This window comes from Ctenocephalides felis, unplaced genomic scaffold (genome assembly GCF_003426905.1).
Source record: "Ctenocephalides felis isolate EL2017-DRISC unplaced genomic scaffold, ASM342690v1 CF-g0.4_SCAFFOLD_01886, whole genome shotgun sequence".
Classification (NCBI taxonomy): domain Eukaryota; kingdom Metazoa; phylum Arthropoda; class Insecta; order Siphonaptera; family Pulicidae; genus Ctenocephalides; species Ctenocephalides felis.
Window position 1 is genome coordinate 127,767,565 of NW_020538040.1, and position 18,155 is coordinate 127,785,719.

Here is an 18,155-nt window from a genome sequence, read left to right on the forward strand (position 1 = left end):
AAATTACGTTCCTGTAACGCTCACTTCAGATGTGATCCAACTAAAAGAACTTAAGGCATACAAGCAAATTAGAAAAGACAAGAATAAGAATAACTTGCACGATATTTCTACTAAGTACACTACACCAGGTATGATTGGCCTTCCAGAAAATGATATCTCTAACAAAATATCAGATACTGAAATTAAAGATGACCATTTAAGCAAAAGCTCTTTAGAAGATGAAGAAGATATTGTAGCTGCAACATATTCTGCACCAGGTCAGTCAAATTCTACAAAAAGATTCCAACTCGACCCAACATTACCAAGTGCTCTAAATTTGGGAACAGAAGACCAAACATACATTTCTGTGACAGCAGATGAAACGGCAGTCCATTCAGATGAGAACGAAATAAAAAAACAACTTATGGCACACAATCAAATGAGAAAAGACCTAAGTAAAAGTCAAGCAGATGATATTTCCACAAAATACACTACACCATATATGATGAGCTTTCCGCAAGATGATAATTATGATCAAATATCAAATATTCAAAAAGGAGATACTCGAATTAGCAAAAACTTTGTAGTAGATGAAAACCATATTGTAGCTACAAAATATCTTACACCAAGTCAGACATACACCACTGAAAGATTCAAACACGAACCAACGATGGCAGGTGATCTAAAATTAGCAACAGATGACCCAAATTACGTTCCTGTGACACATGTTGAAATGACGTTCACTTCAGATGAGAACCAACTAAAAGAACATCGTATGGCACACAAGCAAATTAGAAAAGACCTGAATAAAAATAAATTGCACGATATTTCTGCAAAGTATACTACACTATATATGATTGGCCTTACGGAAGATGATAAATCTAACCAAATATCAGATATTCAAATAAAAGATAAACATTTAAGCATAAACTCTTTAGAAGATGAAGAACATATTGTACCTGCAACACCTCCTACATCAGATCAGGCATATTCAACAACAAGTTTGCAACTCGACCCAACGTTACCAAGTGATCTAAAATTAGGAACAGAAGACCAAAAATACATTTCTGTGACAGCATATGAAACGGCATTCCATTCAGGTGAGAACGAACAACTTATGGTATACAATCAAATGAGAAAAAATCTAAGTAAAAGTCGAGCAGATGATATTTCCACAAAATACACTACACCACACATGATGGGCTTTCTGCAAAATGATAATTATAATCAAATACCAAATATTCAAAAAGGAGATACTCAAACAACCAAAAACCCTTTAGTAGATGAAAAACATAGTGTAGCTACAAATTATCTTGCACCAAGTCAGGCATTCACCACGGAAAGATTCAAACACGAACCAACGATGAGAGATGATCTAAAATTAGCAACAAATGTCCCAAACTACGTTCCTGTGACAGCAGTTGAAATGGCGTTCACTTCAGATGAGAACCAACTAAAAGAACTTAAGGCATACAAGCAAATTAGAAAAGACCAGAATAAGAATAAATTGCACGATATTTCTACTAAGTACACTACACCAAGTATGAATGGCCTTCCAGAAAATTATAACTCTAATCAAATATCAGATACTGAAATAAAAGATGACCATTTAAGCAAAAGCTCTTTAGAAGATGAAGAACATATTGTAATTACAAATTATCTTGAACCAAGTCAGGCATACATCACAGAAAGATTCAAACACGAACCGACGATGGCAAATGATCTAAAATTAGCAACAGATGACCCAAATTACGTTCCTGTAACGCTCACTTCAGATGTGATCCAACTAAAAGAACTTAAGGCATACAAGCAAATTAGAAAAGACAAGAATAAGAATAACTTGCACGATATTTCTACTAAGTACACTACACCAGGTATGATTGGCCTTCCAGAAAATGATATCTCTAACGAAATATCAGATACTGAAATTAAAGATGACCATTTAAGCAAAAGCTCTTTAGAAGATGAAGAAGATATTGTAGCTGCAATATATTCTGCACCAGGTCAGTCAAATTCTACAAAAAGATTCCAACTCGACCCAACATTACCAAGTGCTCTAAATTTGGGAACAGAAGACCAAACATACATTTCTGTGACAGCAGATGAAACGGCAGTCCATTCAGATAAGAACGAAATAAAAAAACAACTTATGGCACACAATCAAATGAGAAAAGACCTAAGTAAAAGTCAAGCAGATGATATTTCCACAAAATACACTACACCATATATGATGAGCTTTCCGCAAGATGATAATTATGATCAAATATCAAATATTCAAAAAGGAGATACTCAAATTAGCAAAAACTCTGTAGTAGATGAAAACCATATTGTAGCTACAAAACATCTTATACCAGGTCAGACATACACCACGGAAAGATTCAAACACGAACCAACGATGGCAGGTGATCTAAAATTAGCAACAGATGACCCAAATTACGTTCCTGTGACAGCAGTTGAAATGACGTTCACTTCAGATGAGAACCAACTAAAAGAACAACGTATGGCACACAAGCAAATTAGAAAAGACCTGAATAAAAATAAATTGCCCGATATTTCTGCAAAATATACTACACCATATATGATTGGCCTTACAGAAGATGATAAATCTAACAAAATATCAGATATTCAAATAAAAGATAAACATTTAAGCATAAACTCTTTAGAAGATGAAGAACATATTGTACCTGCAACACCTCCTACATCAGATAAGGCATATTCAACAACAAGTTTGCAACTCGACCCAACGTTACCAAGTGATCTAAAATTAGGAACAGAAGACCAAAAATTCATTTCTGTGACAGCATATGAAACGGCATTCCATTCAGGTGAGAACGAACAACTTATGGTGTACAATCAAATGAGAAAATATCTAAGTAAAAGTCGAGCAGATGATATTTCCACAAAATACACTACACCACACATGATGGGCTTTCTGCAAAATGATAATTATAATCAAATATCAAATATTCAAAAAGGAAATACTCAAACAACCAAAAACCCTTTAGTAGATGAAAAACATTTTGCAGCTACAAATTACCTTGAACCAAGTCAGGCATACATCACAGAAAGATTCAAACACGAACCAACGATGGCAGGCGATCTAAAATTAGCAACAGATGACTCAAATTACGTTCCTGTGACAGCAGTTGAAATGGCGCTCACTTCAGATGAGAACCAACTAAAAGAACTTAAGGCATACAAGCAAATTAGAAAAGACCAGAATAAGAACAAATTGCACGATATTTCTACTAAGTACACTACACCAAGTATGATTGGCCTTCCAGAAAATGATAACTCTAATCAAATATCAGATACTGAAATAAAAAATGACCATTTAAGCAAAAACTCTTTAGAAAATGAAGAACATATTGTAACTACAAATTATCTTGAACCAAGTCAGGCATACATCACAGAAAGATTCAAACACGAACCAACGATGGCAAATGATCTAAAATTAGCAACAGATGACCCAAATTACGTTCCTGTGACAGCAGTTGAAATGGCGCTCACTTCAGATGAGAACCAACTAAAACAACTTAAGGCATACAAGCAATTTAGGAAAGACCAGAATAAGAATAAATTGCACGATATTTCTACTAAGTACACTACACCAAGTATGATTGGCCTTCCAGAAAATGATAACTCTAATCAAACATCAAATACTGAAATAAAAGATGACCATTTAAGCAAAAGCTCTTTAGAAGATGAAGAACATATTGTAACTACAAATTATCTTGAACCAAGTCAGGCATACATCACAGAAAGATTCAAACACGAACCAACGATGGCAAATGATCTAAAATTAGCAACAGATGACCCAAATTACGTTCCTGTGACAGCAGTTGAAACGGCGTTCACTTCAGATGAGAAACAACGTATGGCACACAAGCAAATTAGAAAAGACCTGAATAAAAATAAATTGCACGATATTTCTGCAAGGTATACTACACCATATATGATTGGCCTTACAGAAGATGATAAATCTAACCCAATATCAGATTTTCAAATAAAAGATAAACATTTAAGCATAAACTCTTTAGAAGATAAAGAACATATTGTACCTACAATACCTCCTACATCAAATCAGGCATATTCTACAACAAGTTTTCAACTCGACCCAACGTTACCAAGTGATCTAAAATTAGGAACAGAAGACCAAAAATTCATTTCTGTGACAGCATATGAAACGGCATTCCATTCAGGTGAGAATGAACAACTTATGGCACACAATCAAATGAGAAAACATCTAAGTAAAGGTCAATCAGATGATATTTCCATAAAATACACTACACCACATATGATGGGCTTTCCGCAAAATGATAATTATAATCAAATATCAAATATTCAAAAAGGAGATACTCAAATAAGCAAAAACCCTTTAGTAGATGAAAAACATAGTGTAGCTACAAATTATCTTGCACCATGTCAGGTATTCACCACGGAAAGATTCAAACACGAACCAACGATGGGAGGTGATCTAAAATTAGCAACAAATGTCCCAAACTACGTTCCTGTGACAGCAGTTGAAATGGCGTTCACTTCAGATGAGAACCAACTAAAAGAACTTAAAGCATACAAGCAAATTAGAAAAGACCAGAATAATAATAAATTGCACGATATTTCTACTAAGTACACTACACCAAGTATGATTGGCCTTCCAGAAAATGATAACTCTAATCAAATATCAGATACTGAAATAAAAGATGACCATTTAAGCAAAAGCTCTTTAGAAGATGAAGAACATATTGTAACTACAAATTATCTTGAACCAAATCAGGCATACATCACAGAAAGATTCAAACACAAACCAACGATGGCAAATGATCTAAAATTAGCAACAGATGACCCAAATTACGTTCCTGTGACAGCAGTTGAAATGGCGCTCACTTCAGATGAGAACCAACTAAAAGAACTTAAGGCATACAAGCAAATTAGAAAAGACCAGAATAAGAATAAATTGCGCGATATTTCTACTAAGTACACTACACCAGGTATGATTGGCCTTCCAGAAAATGATACCTCTAATAATATTATATAAATTTGAAAATAAAACAACATCAATCTGTACATGTAGAGTATTGTAAATATTAAAGAATATAATACATTCATAAGCATTTTTATACAATATAGGTAATATGTAGAAAATTATCATAAATCTGAATGAAAAACAATAAAAAGCCAATGAATCAGAAGAAAATTATATTACTGCCGTAGTTGCCAAAAACACACCACACAAGAAATGTAGAAATTGCTGAAAGCGACTTACCTAATTGAATATTAGAAACACATCTAATAGAAAGGAAAGGTGAAGAGAAACTTAATTTCGGTAGTGCTTATTATTATTTAACCACTTCGCCACGGCGCCTAATGTCCACGAAAAGTCGCTCACAGTCGACATGCGTCGTTCGTTTGCTGCCTCGTTCATAGCGGGCCCTGTGGTGGCACATTGTAATACTGTCACGAGTAATTGTCGCTAGGCCGTACACGTTCATTATGTCCGTCACATAATGGTTACGCTCGGCTGTGTGGGGCCATCCGTGGCCGTCAAGTAAACTTGCCACTCGTATTGGTGTGGTAATCGCTAAGAGAATAAAAATGAATAAATGAATTATAGGACGATTATTTAATTACAATAAAAAGTGAATTGCTTTCCGAAACGCAATTTTTGGATAAATAAAGCAAAGCTTTTTTTTCAAAAGTAATAGATTAACTAATCTAGCCATATGAGTATATACTTGAAATCATGGCGTAATTTTAAGAACTGGCATTCGAGCTTAGCTTGTGATGTTTACCTTTGGACAGACTATCTACTTACGAGTCTGCCTCGTGATGTTTATGTTTGGGCCGACTATCAATTCACGAGTCTGGCTCGCCATATTTTATCACGAGTCAGACTCGTTAACCCCTTAACTTGCAATGACAAACATAGCTCGCGTACGATAGTTGGGCAAGAAGCAAATATTACGCATTAAGGGCCTGGCCCGGAACGGCAATCGCAAGTATTACATAGTATTTATTTATAAGAAATTATAAAACACAAAATTATTTTTATTTTTGTGATAAACAGCACACTGTGTGTGAAAATAATCACGAACGCAGCGCCAGCTTGTGCAAATTTGGCCCAACATTTTCGAATCTAAATCGTAACTTAAAAGGATTTATACCAAGAAATAAATTATATTTTTTGAGATATTGACAATTTCGTGATTAATGTAGTTTCGTATAGCATTTCTCGGAATAAAAAAGCTATCTTGAGATATTTTTGATCTACATTTTCAACTATAGTTAAATTTAGTAGTGTTTATGATATAAATAATAAGTTTGGTGATGACTGTGGTCATTATTGAGACAAAATTACGGTATATGCTTTAAATTGAAATTTTAATTCTTATTATAGAGTTTGAAATGGCCAGTCTTTCGTAATAAACTACACGAATTTTTCACTTATGCTTTCCAATATACCTAGAATATAGTAATGATGAGAGAATCATTTGTTTCTATGTTGTCATTTTTCATAATTCATTCTGTTATTTAAATCATATAGAAATATGGGTAAATCTTATATCAAACAGCATCCCCGTATAACACAGTACTTTTAATGCGCTTAAGGATTGAAACATAATTGTTATACAGTGATTACTAGTATATTAATAGAATAATAGTATTAACTATATAAAATATTAAATTAATAATAGTTAATAATCGTTATACAGTGATTACTGGTATATTAATAGAACAAAAATATAGTATTAACTATATATAATATTGTAGCGTGCGTATTATTTAAATAATATTATATGATTTAGTTTAGTTTAGTTAAATGTATTGAAGCTATGCTGAGGCTTGCAGCGCTGAGTGTATCTGTTGACAGAAATTAAACACAAACACGCTCGAGTCTTTAGCGCATAGCCTAGTTGTAGGAATCCTAGAGGCAAAAATTATTTTAAAGATTCCCATTAGTGCGAGGGAGATTGAATAATTTTTGCCTACGGGGAAAGAGAAAAAGTAACAGAAATGCTGTGACGAACAAATTCGATTGAATCCCCTACCGAAAATCAAGGTGGACATTTTTGTTTAAAAGGCACAGCATTCCTGTTAAAAAGTCAGTCAGTTTTTAGTTTTGATTGTAACGCATTTAATTAAAAGATACAGAAATTTTGACCTGGGTTCGCCGGCATTTCTGATACTAAATTAAATGCAGAAATAATTTCAGAATTTCAGAGATGCCGGCGAAACCAGGTCAAAATCTCTGTATTTCACTACTAAGCGGAAAGCTAACTACTTTAATATTAATTATTTCTGAAAGCCTCAGCATAGCTTCAATATATTTAACTAAACTAACTAAATCATATAATATTATTTAAATAATATGCACGCTACAATATTTAATAGTTGCGATATTACGAATGAAATGTTACCGATGCTACTTTTGAATGTAGTAGATTTCTAATAGTAATATTATAATCAATATCAATATCAGTAAAAATAAATTTTAGATTTTACTAGATTTTAAATATTTTTTTTAATTTTTCAAGGAGCAATGGCTCCAAATAAATATACACTCAAAATTCTAGAAGAAGCTTTAAAAGAAATTCATATGGGGCTTATCTGTTGATTGATATTGATTGAATTTTCAAAACTTGTATTATAATAGAATTGATAATATTAAGTGCTTCATTTAAACATTTTCATTGATTTGTACTTTTGTGTGACTTATTTTTTTGATAATAAAGTATTTTTTTAGTATTGATGACTGTTATTTATATTAGCAGCTTTTATTTTATTTTTGTTTTCTAAATTCTTTTATTTCTTACAATTTGCATAAAAATTAAATAAGGAAGTGTTTGAAATTATATCAAAGTATTATTACTTAATAGCCATATTTTTGTATTTATGCAAGTATATACGAGTATATCAAGGCGTAACGATAAAAAATGTATGCACGGAATAGTATTGTGTAGTGTAGTGAACCTTAAATGAAGTGAACCTAAAATGAAGAATTAACTAGTTGTGTATGGCATCGTGCCTTAAGACAAATTGCTGGAACTTCCCGCACCGTTAAGAAATGTTCTAGAAATATCAAATGTTTTCATATAGATTACTATAAATACTGCAACATTGTCTAATATTTATTAAAGCTATATAAACTGAATTACAAAGTCATAATTATTTATTTAAAGTATATAAGTGAGTTTCAGAACTTTAGCCAAAATTAAAATTAAAATCTAAATTATTTGCGATATACAAAATATTTTTTTCCTGCAAAAAAAAATTTGGAAAAAAAAATTTGAAATATGTTTTTTCCAAAAGCAATTATTTTGTCCAAACAAGCAGAAAGTTTTGTGAATCGTTCAAATCGTTTGCTTAGTTCTTTCAAAAACCGCCATTTTTTGCACATTTAGCTCGGTATCTCAAAACGGCTGGACCTGCCTTTGCCAAAATCTAATCACCACTTCCCTCCGTCATTGTGAGTGCTTCGTTCTCTCAAAAACTCAATTTCTATTTTCTGCACTCTTTGCTCCGTATCTCCAAAACGGCTGAACCTTCCTTTGCCAGAAACTAATCAGCACATTTCCTTATCAATAGGAATCGAAAGCTTTTTGAACCATTCAAATCGGTTGATCCGTGCGCCCGTAAATGTGGACGAAAAATTGCATCCATACATACACACACACACATCCATTTTTTCTGAGGTATGCCAAAATGTTCAAAAATCTCAAAACGTGAAGAAATGTAAAAATTTTTACCTTTGATTTTTGGACGATTACAATAACTTACCCTACGGGAAGTTAATAGAAGAATACCAGAATTACCAGATACAGCATCCCAATCACCACGACAAGGTACTAGCAAAAATTAAAAAGAATTATATTTTAATAAACAATAATAATTTATTCATCATATGTTACTGATAATGGTAAATTTAAAGAGCTAAGTGTGATCAAGTGAAAAGATTTGTTATTAAATACGAATATCGTAAACTAAGAGACCTTTCTTAAAAAATAGCCATATTGTCAGAACTTATCTAAAACCATGACTGTAGTGTTTCTGAGTCTGCGTAAAACTCAAAAATTCATGTGGATTTCTTTAGTACGTATCAATTCATCTCAGTTCGAAATCAACTGCCGTACAGATAGCATCAGATTAATAAATATTCAATATTTTTTTCTTATCAGTTGACCTCAGTTCGCTTCGAACATTCGACCAGGTATACTGTGCCTCACGTTAGTGTAAACGAACATTGTCATCATTCAAAGTGAAATATAAATTGAATTTAATAGTAAAGTGTTATATAATAATCAAATAAATGTACCCGTACCCGTATACCCGTTTTCGTTCATTTCATATAAAAAATAAAAAAACTGTTAATTAAGGCATAATTAATAATTATGCAAAATGAATCATATAATCCACCAATTCCGTTAGTTGAAGTTGATAAAGTGCTTAACTGCAGTCCCGAAAGTGAACATCTTTTACATGAGTCACAGCCAACAAGTAATTTCGTAAATTCTACAATATGCAATAACAACATGAATGTAGAACAAATGAACTTTTACAACGAGCCCTCAACTTATAATTGCATTCCTTGGCAAGTTGTTGATAGTACTAAAAGAAAACGTCCAAACCGACAAGTAGATCATCCAATTCAACTAACGAATAGATTTAAAGTGTTAACAAACAAAGAGCCTATTGCTGTTTCAGAAATATCAAATTCTGTGAAAAAAAATTGTCACCACCAGTTTTTATTTACGGTGTAGTTGATTTTCGAAGTATGATTGATAAAATCAGAACTATTCTAAATATCAGAAATTTTACCACTAAAACATTTCCTAATGATATAATCAAATTTATTGTTTCTTTTGTTGATGATTATAGTTAAATATATCCGAGGTCGTAAAGCAGTTTTTCATACTTATCAGATTAGCAACGAAAGAGTGGTCATGAAATATATGCATTATTCAACCGATATTACGGAGTTAAAAACTGCAATTGAAACTTATGGGCATAAAGTTAGGAATATAACAAATATTATTCACTTTAGAAGTAAATTACCACTCAACATGTTTTATGTTGATTTAGTGGCAAACAGCAATAACTATGATATCTCCAAATTAAATAAGATCCTAAATCAAATTGTGCATTTTAAACCTCCAATAAGATCATCAGAAATAGCTCAGTGCAGTAGATGTCAAATGTATAGGCATACAAAATCTTACTGCATCGGGCCATTTAAGTGTGTAAAATATGGTGATCAACATGAGAGTAAAAAATGCACAAAATCAAAGGAATTACCTGCATTTTGCACTGATTGTGAAGAGTCCCATACTGCAAATTATAGGGGTTGCCTAATTTATAAAAACCTCTTGAACAGTAAATCTAAAAAAAACACCAATAATAGCAATAGTGCGACTAATCAAAATTATCCAAATAATCATCTAATTTATGCAAAGTATTCTACTTTTAATCATCGTAATGAAAATCTTATTAATTCAGAACATATGTCATATGCTCAAGCAATCAAATCTAGTAAATCAGAAATTTCAGAAAGTATTAATTCAAGTCTCTCCCATTTTTTGAATGAGTTCAAAAGTATGTTCAAACAGCTCACGCAGCAAAATACAATGATGATAAACATGTTACATGTTAGAGTAGGATTATGGAATGCAAATGGGCTTTTACAGCATAAAAATGAATTGATAGTGTTCCTTAATGAAAATAAAATTGATATATTACTAGTAAGTGAAACCCACTTCACCAAATACTCCAACTTGTTTATTCCTCAGTACTATATTTATCATACATGTCATCCAGATGGTACAGCACACAGTGGCTCAGCCGTATTGATTAGGTCCAACATTTCTCATTATAAACTCCAAAAGTATGACAAAGAATTTCTTCAAGCAACAACAATCCAAGTTCAACTTTCTTCTTTTTCATTAACTATTTCTGCAGTATATTGTCCTCCCCGGCATAAGATTAGCGCTTTACAATTCTCTGATTTTTTTGGGTCGCTTGGGACTAAATTTATTTTCGGCGGAGACTTTAATAGCAATCACACGTTTTGGGGATCAAGACAGATCAATCCAAAGGACACTTTATGAAGTTTTTGATCAACAATGCTATTCTACTCTTTCCACAGGAACTCCAACCTACTGGCCTACTGACATAAGAAAGAAGCCCGACTTACTCGATTTTTTCATAATAAAAGGTTTAAATTCCAAGTATACTGATGTTAGTCCAAGCTATGATCTTTCATCAGATCACTCCCCCGATTATTGCCACTATTTCTTCTTCTATTATGAACGTTTGTAGTCCTGTTAGACTTCATTCAACAAAAACTAACTGGGAGCTTTACCGTTGCAAAATAGAAGAAAAGATAAATCTCAAAATTAGCCTAAAAAATCCAGCGGAGATTGACCACGCTGTTGACAAGTTTAATGAATTTCTTCATGCAGCAGCTTTAATAGCTACTCCAAAAACAACCGTCAAGCAGAAGCAATCGCTGTCCTTGGAAATTAAAAACTTATTAGCAGATAAAAGGAGAGCAAACGCAAATGGCAATCAAGCCATTCACCTTTGGATAGAAATATTTTTATTAATTTAAGCAACAGGCTTAAATTGAGGCTCAGAGAGATTTCCAATCAGAACTTTAACAAATATGTATCAAATCTTAATAGATTTGATAATTCAATATGGAATCCTATTAAACACAAACTAAAACCTCAAATTAGAAATCCGCCTGTTCGATGGGATGAGAGCATCACCTACACTGGGCAAGAAGTGATGCGGCAAAAGCTGATCTATTTGCTGAATATCTGAGTTCAGTTTTTCAAACTAATCTAGATCTCTCAAATACAGCGGATACCAGTTTGACTTCATTTACCTTAGTGAACTCTGAAAACAGTATAAACTTCTTCTCTCTAAAAATGATAATTAACGAAATTGGTAAACTGAAGAATAACAAATCTCCTGGATTTGACTGGGTGACTTCAAGAATGTTAAAAGAAATGCCAATGAAGAGATTTATCCTATCAACTTATATATATACGATTCGATATTACATTTTATAATGTAATACATGTACAATTCGATAATAAGATTAAACTACTGGCCAACCTTCTATAAAACATCCATAGTAAAAATGATACATAAAAGTGAGAAAGATCCAAACGTGGTTTCTTCATATAGACCGATCAGCCTTTTGCCCATTTTCTCGAAAGTGCTTGAAAAACTGCTACTCCAAAATATCTTAGCTAAAACAAATATTTTTCCAGACCATCAATTCGGCTTTCGGAACCAGCACTCTACAGTTCAACAGTGCCACAGAATTGTAAGCGTTATCAATAATACCATTATGGCTAAGAAATTCTGTTCTGTGATTTTTCTAGATATGAGCCAAGCTTTCGACAAGGTGTGGCATAAAGGCCTTCTATTCAAGATTGGCTCTCAACTTCCAAGTAGGTATTACAATATTCTAGAATCCTACCTTGATGGTAGAAAATTTAAAGTCCGCGTTAACTCAAATACTTCAGCATCTCATCAAATTGAAGCAGGTGTTCCACAGGGAAGCGTTTTGGGCCCTTTACTGTATATTCTATTTACAAGTGACTTTCCAACATTACAATCGACCATAACAGCAACTTTCGCTGATGATACTGCAGTAATTTCAACACACATCGATGCATCTGTTGCATCAAGCAATCTGCAAAGCCATCTCAATATTATTGAGGAATGGACAAAGAAATGGCGAATAAAAATTAACGAAAGTAAATCGAATCATATTTCGTTTACTCTCAACAAGTCAACATGCCCAAGTGTTTACTTTTATGGACAAAAAATACCAAGTAATAATTGTGTCAAATACTTGGGTATGCATCTTGATTGTAGACTGACCTGGAGAGATCATATTTGCTCAAAAGTAAAAGCTATAAAAATTAGAACTGCAGAAATATATTGGCTATTAGAACGCAAGTCAAAATTATTCCTCGAAAATAAATTATTAATTTATAAAAGTGTTAAAACCTATATGGACTTACGGTATTGAATTATGGGGATGTGCCAGCAAGTCGCATATAGCATTAATGCAGCGTGCCCAATCTAAAATACTCAGACAGATAGCTGATGTCCAGTGGTTCGTCAGTAACAAGACCATACATGACGATCTGAATATTTTATATATCGAAGAAGTAATGAGAAACTTCAGTGCCCACCACTTTCAAAAACTAGAAGCCCATCCAAATAAAATAGTTGCACAACTGCTTGAGATACAGTAAACCCTCGCTTTACGCGGCAAGTGCGTACCGTGCAGTATGGGGACCATGCTATGAAAATCTGGTATTTAACATACAATTCAGGCTAATTCGTAATGCGTTCTATGGAACCTTACATAGTGCAGTATGAGAACCGTGCTATGAGAGACTCAGAGTTGGTACAAATCGCACCATTTTTATCGTGCTGTATGGAGACCAAGAAATACAACTTGAAGTAAGAGTAATACGGACGAAATGACATTTATGACATTGACACCTTATTCAAAAATTTGGCGCAACGCAGAAGTCAGCTCAAACGTGTTTTTAGACAGCTATTATATAATCAGTCATTTCTAAAAGATAGAAGTCGATAACAAAACTTACATTAACACCCTTTTGATATCAAGTTCCTATAATCACTTATAGGTTGCGCAAGGAATTTATGCGCTGTTGAACAAAAACCGTGTAATAGAAAGTCCGTGTAGTCGGAGGGATGTCGGATTTTCAGCTCCGTGTAGTATGGGAACCGTGTACCCAGAGTGCCGTGTAAAGCGAGGGCCTACTGTATTTGAATTTTAACTTTTTCCCGAAGGTCGATGTATTGACTTATTCTCTCCAACTCAGTCATGGATGCACAGAGTCAGAGTCCTTGTTTTTTCATTTTGAGTACAGTTATACAATCCACGTACCTCTTACTAGTAAGAGGCATGCTGCCACTACAGCTATTGCACACTTTGCATATACGTACGCTGCAGCAATGCCCACGAAAGACCATTTTCACATGAAATCATATTTGAAATCTATGATTTCAAGTGAAAATTTGGTATCAAGCTGCTTTGATACCGAACCGGCCGCAGTTGGATTTGAACCCGGGACTAGGATTTGCCAGCCCACGTTCTTACCACGGGACCACAGCCGGCTCTGTTTTTGAGAGAACGGAGTATGCGATTTGAATGATGAAAAAAAATTCAATTTGTAATAATTGGCAGAATAGGTGATTAGTTTTTGGCAAAGGCAGGTCCAGACACTTCAAAGATACAATGCAAAATGTGCAAAAAATGGCAGTTTTTGAGAGAACCAAGCGTCCGATTTGAATAATTTAAAGAACTTTCTGCTTGTTTCAACAAAATAATTGCTTTTGGAAAAGAAAATTTTTTGTTTCAAATTTTTTTTTCAAAAAAATTTGTTTTTTTGTATATTGAAAATAATTCAGATTTAATTTTAATTTTGGCTAAAGTTCTAATATACTTTAAACAAATAATTTCAACTTTGCCATTCAGTTAATATAATTCTTATAAATATTAGACAATGTTAGAATATTTATAATAAACTATTTGAAAACATTTAACATTCCTCAAACATTTCATTACGGTACGGGATGTTCCAGCAATTTGCCTTAAGGCATGATGCCATACACCACTAGTTTAATTGTTATTATAAAGTAAGTTACTAAAATCTAGATACTAAATCAATGGTTGATGAAATTCTTGCCGTTAAAAGTCATAAAATTTATCCATATTTTAATTTCAAGTATGCTACAAGTCTATAATGACTGATAGTCAAATAATTTTTCAGAAGTTATTACTGAAGTTTTTTTTAACTTTCCTTAGGGTAAGTTACAGTAATCGTGCAAAAATCGAAATTGAAAATTTTTGCACATCTTCACGTTTTGAAAGTTTCTAAACATTTTGGCATACGGTGCAAAAAGTGCCCAAAACGGTAATTCAGTTTTTGAGAGAACGGTGTACCCGATTTGAATGATTCAAAAAATATTTTACCAGGATTGACGAAATAAAGAAATGATGAAATTTTTGGTAAAGAGGTCTATCGGATTCGAAGATACAAAGGAAAAAGTAAAACTAGTGAGGTGTATGGCATCGTGCCTTAAGGCAAATTGCTGGAACTTTCCGTACCGCAAAGAAATTTTCGTGGAATATTAAATGTTTTCAAATAGATTATTATAAATATTGTAACATTGTCTATTATTTATAAGAATTATATAAACTGAATTGCAAAGTTGAAATTATTTGTTTAAAGTATTAGAACTTTAGTCAGAATTAAAATTAAAATCTGAATGATTTTCAATATACAAAAAAAAAATTTTTTTAAAAATTTTTTTTCTAAAAGCAATTATTTTGTTAAAACAAGCAGAAAGTTCTTTGAATCATTCAAATCGGACGCCTAGTTCTCTCAAAATCTGCTATTTTTTGAACATTTATCATTTTGAAACCGCTGGACCTGCCCTTGCCAAAAACTAATCAACACATCACCCTATCAATAGGAATCGAATGTTTTTTGAACCATTCAAATCGGTTGATCCGTGCGCTCGAAAACGTGGACAAAAAATTGTATCCATACATACATACACACACACACATCCATTTTTTCTGATGTATGCCAAAATGTTCAGAAACTTTCAGAACGTCGAGAAATGTAAAAATTTTCAATTTCGATTTTTGGACGATTACAATAACTTATCCTACGGGAAGTTAAAAAATGATATTTGGCGGTCAAAAATGATCATTAGGCATATGCACATCAAATTATCAAAATTTAATTTTTATTTTAAACAGCAATCAGAACCTTGCGTCCTATGAGCTGTTGGGCTGAAACTTCTCCTTACTTCGTATTTATTTTAGATGGTAACCCAATGGTTCATCCATCCATATTTGATGATTTTGTTATTAGAATTAATCTAATAGGGCTGACATTTTATTGGTGCAGCAATGCCGGGTGAGGGCTATTTTCACTTGGAAACATATTGCTATCTATATTTTCAAGTGAAAATCGTTGTCACTGCTGCCTGACAACAGGCTGCTCGAAGTGGGTATCGAACCCGGGACCTCTGAAACAAGTGCCGTCGCTCTTAACCGCTTACCTACGGGCGAGCCCAAAATTTAAAAATGAGTACTAACTTTATTACGAGTTTGTTGAATTCCGCACCAAAATTGTTAAAATGTATATATTTCAAATGCGTTATTCTAATCGTAAGAAATATATCCTCAGATGAATTTATTCTGCACCTCTTGATAATGCATGTAAACTTTCTCAAGTTTTTGTAGCGATAAGATCGTCACTGTATGAATGATAAAATATATAATGATTATAATTATCTGTTTGAAAATGTTTAAAACAATTGTTATTAATCAAATATTAGATCAATATTTATTGATTACTGATTTTTTCCCTCAAATATTTAATTCTGGTACGGGAAGTTTCGGCAATTCGCCTTGAGGCACGGTGCTATGCACCACTAGTTGATAATTATTTCACAGCAGGCCTTCACAAGTTTTCGATATGTTGTCAGCGAGACGAAATTCACACAAGGTTCAATCAATCGTTAATTGATAAAGAATTAATAAACCATTGATAAGGAATTAACCCTTTCCACCTGGCTCTCCGACTGAAGGGACAACGTAAGTTTGTCTGTTCGCTCGGCTGCCTCCTCTGAGGCGACAATAAACAATGACTCAATTTGCATTGCAATAGATCAAGGATGAGCAATCTGCGGCCCATATATTTAACTGTTTTAACAGTTTTTCATTGAAATTATATAAACATTTACTTTATTTTTTTAAATTATAATTAAAGTAAAGTAAATATATAAAGTAAAGTAAATAATTATAATTATTAATCATTCTGGATTTTTGTACACACACTTTAGTACACAAAAAATTAGATATAATCTAAAAGCGTATAAAATACATTGATTTTAAATTTATTTAAAAAATCGAGGCTATTCGCAGGTTGATCGTAATCAAATATTTTTAAATTCTCAATTATTTCTAACGTAGGTGTAATATTAATATTTGTGATTTTGAAACATTTAACTTATTTATTATGCGATTTATTCTAAAGAGCAACCTATCACGACAAAAGAGCAAAAAAAGACATAACACTCGTATTTCATGTTTTAAATTAACCCTCCGTCGGTCGGATATTTTTTCACCTTCGAACGGTCGGAAAGGTCTGGCTGAACCACCATTCATTTTACATGCATTTATATGGGGTAAATGAGTTTTTGGTGTCTTATGTATTAACGATTATATAAAAAAAATCAAGAAATATAAAAAAAACGTTGCTTTTTTTGTTAATTTTTCTGTTTTAAATCAATGAAAAACAGTATTTATTCTTTTTGGCGCCTGAATGAATGTGTGCATTACTCATCCGATTTTCAGTGTTTGCGATTACCAATAAGTTTGGTAGGTTTTCAAGAAACTCTCGTCATGAAAATACTAACATTCATGTTAGAACACATAGCAAAGAATATAAACAACGCAGTTTGAATAGAAAATACCATGAAAAAGCGTATATTTCATACAAAATGTATGGGTGGTCTAGACAGACCTTTCCGACCGTTCGAAGTATAAAAAAAATTAAATCCTTATAATTATCCTTCTGTACATTTTTTCGTCCTGATTTTTTCATTGATCGACAGCTAATGAAATTTTAGGAAAAGTCAAGAAATTTCAAGTCGATAGGATTACTAGAAGTATTTTTTTTTCTAATTGAAATCGAAAAAAGTCTGGCCAGACCACGCCGACCGACGGAGGGTTAAATTTTATTTTAGTTTATTTTTTCATTATTTACAATATCTAAAATTGAATTAAACTTCTCCTTATTGGTATCGTAAGGCCCGAATTGTATTCAGCTTTACTTTCCCATCATATTCAGAGTATCAGATTGTTATTTTAAAGTTAAACTTTTTAAAGTGTTAGTAAAGATTAGTAAAAGATGCAAAGAAATTACATATTCCCTTAACTATACTGAAACAAATAAATTATATTTGTACCTGTATTATTTTGCATAGTTAATAATTAACTATGCAGAACCAAATCTTAAAGATTTTTGTTCCTAAGTACATTTTGCTTTCATTTTTCATATTTGATCCATAAACCTAACCACGCATGTCTTCAACGTTCAAAG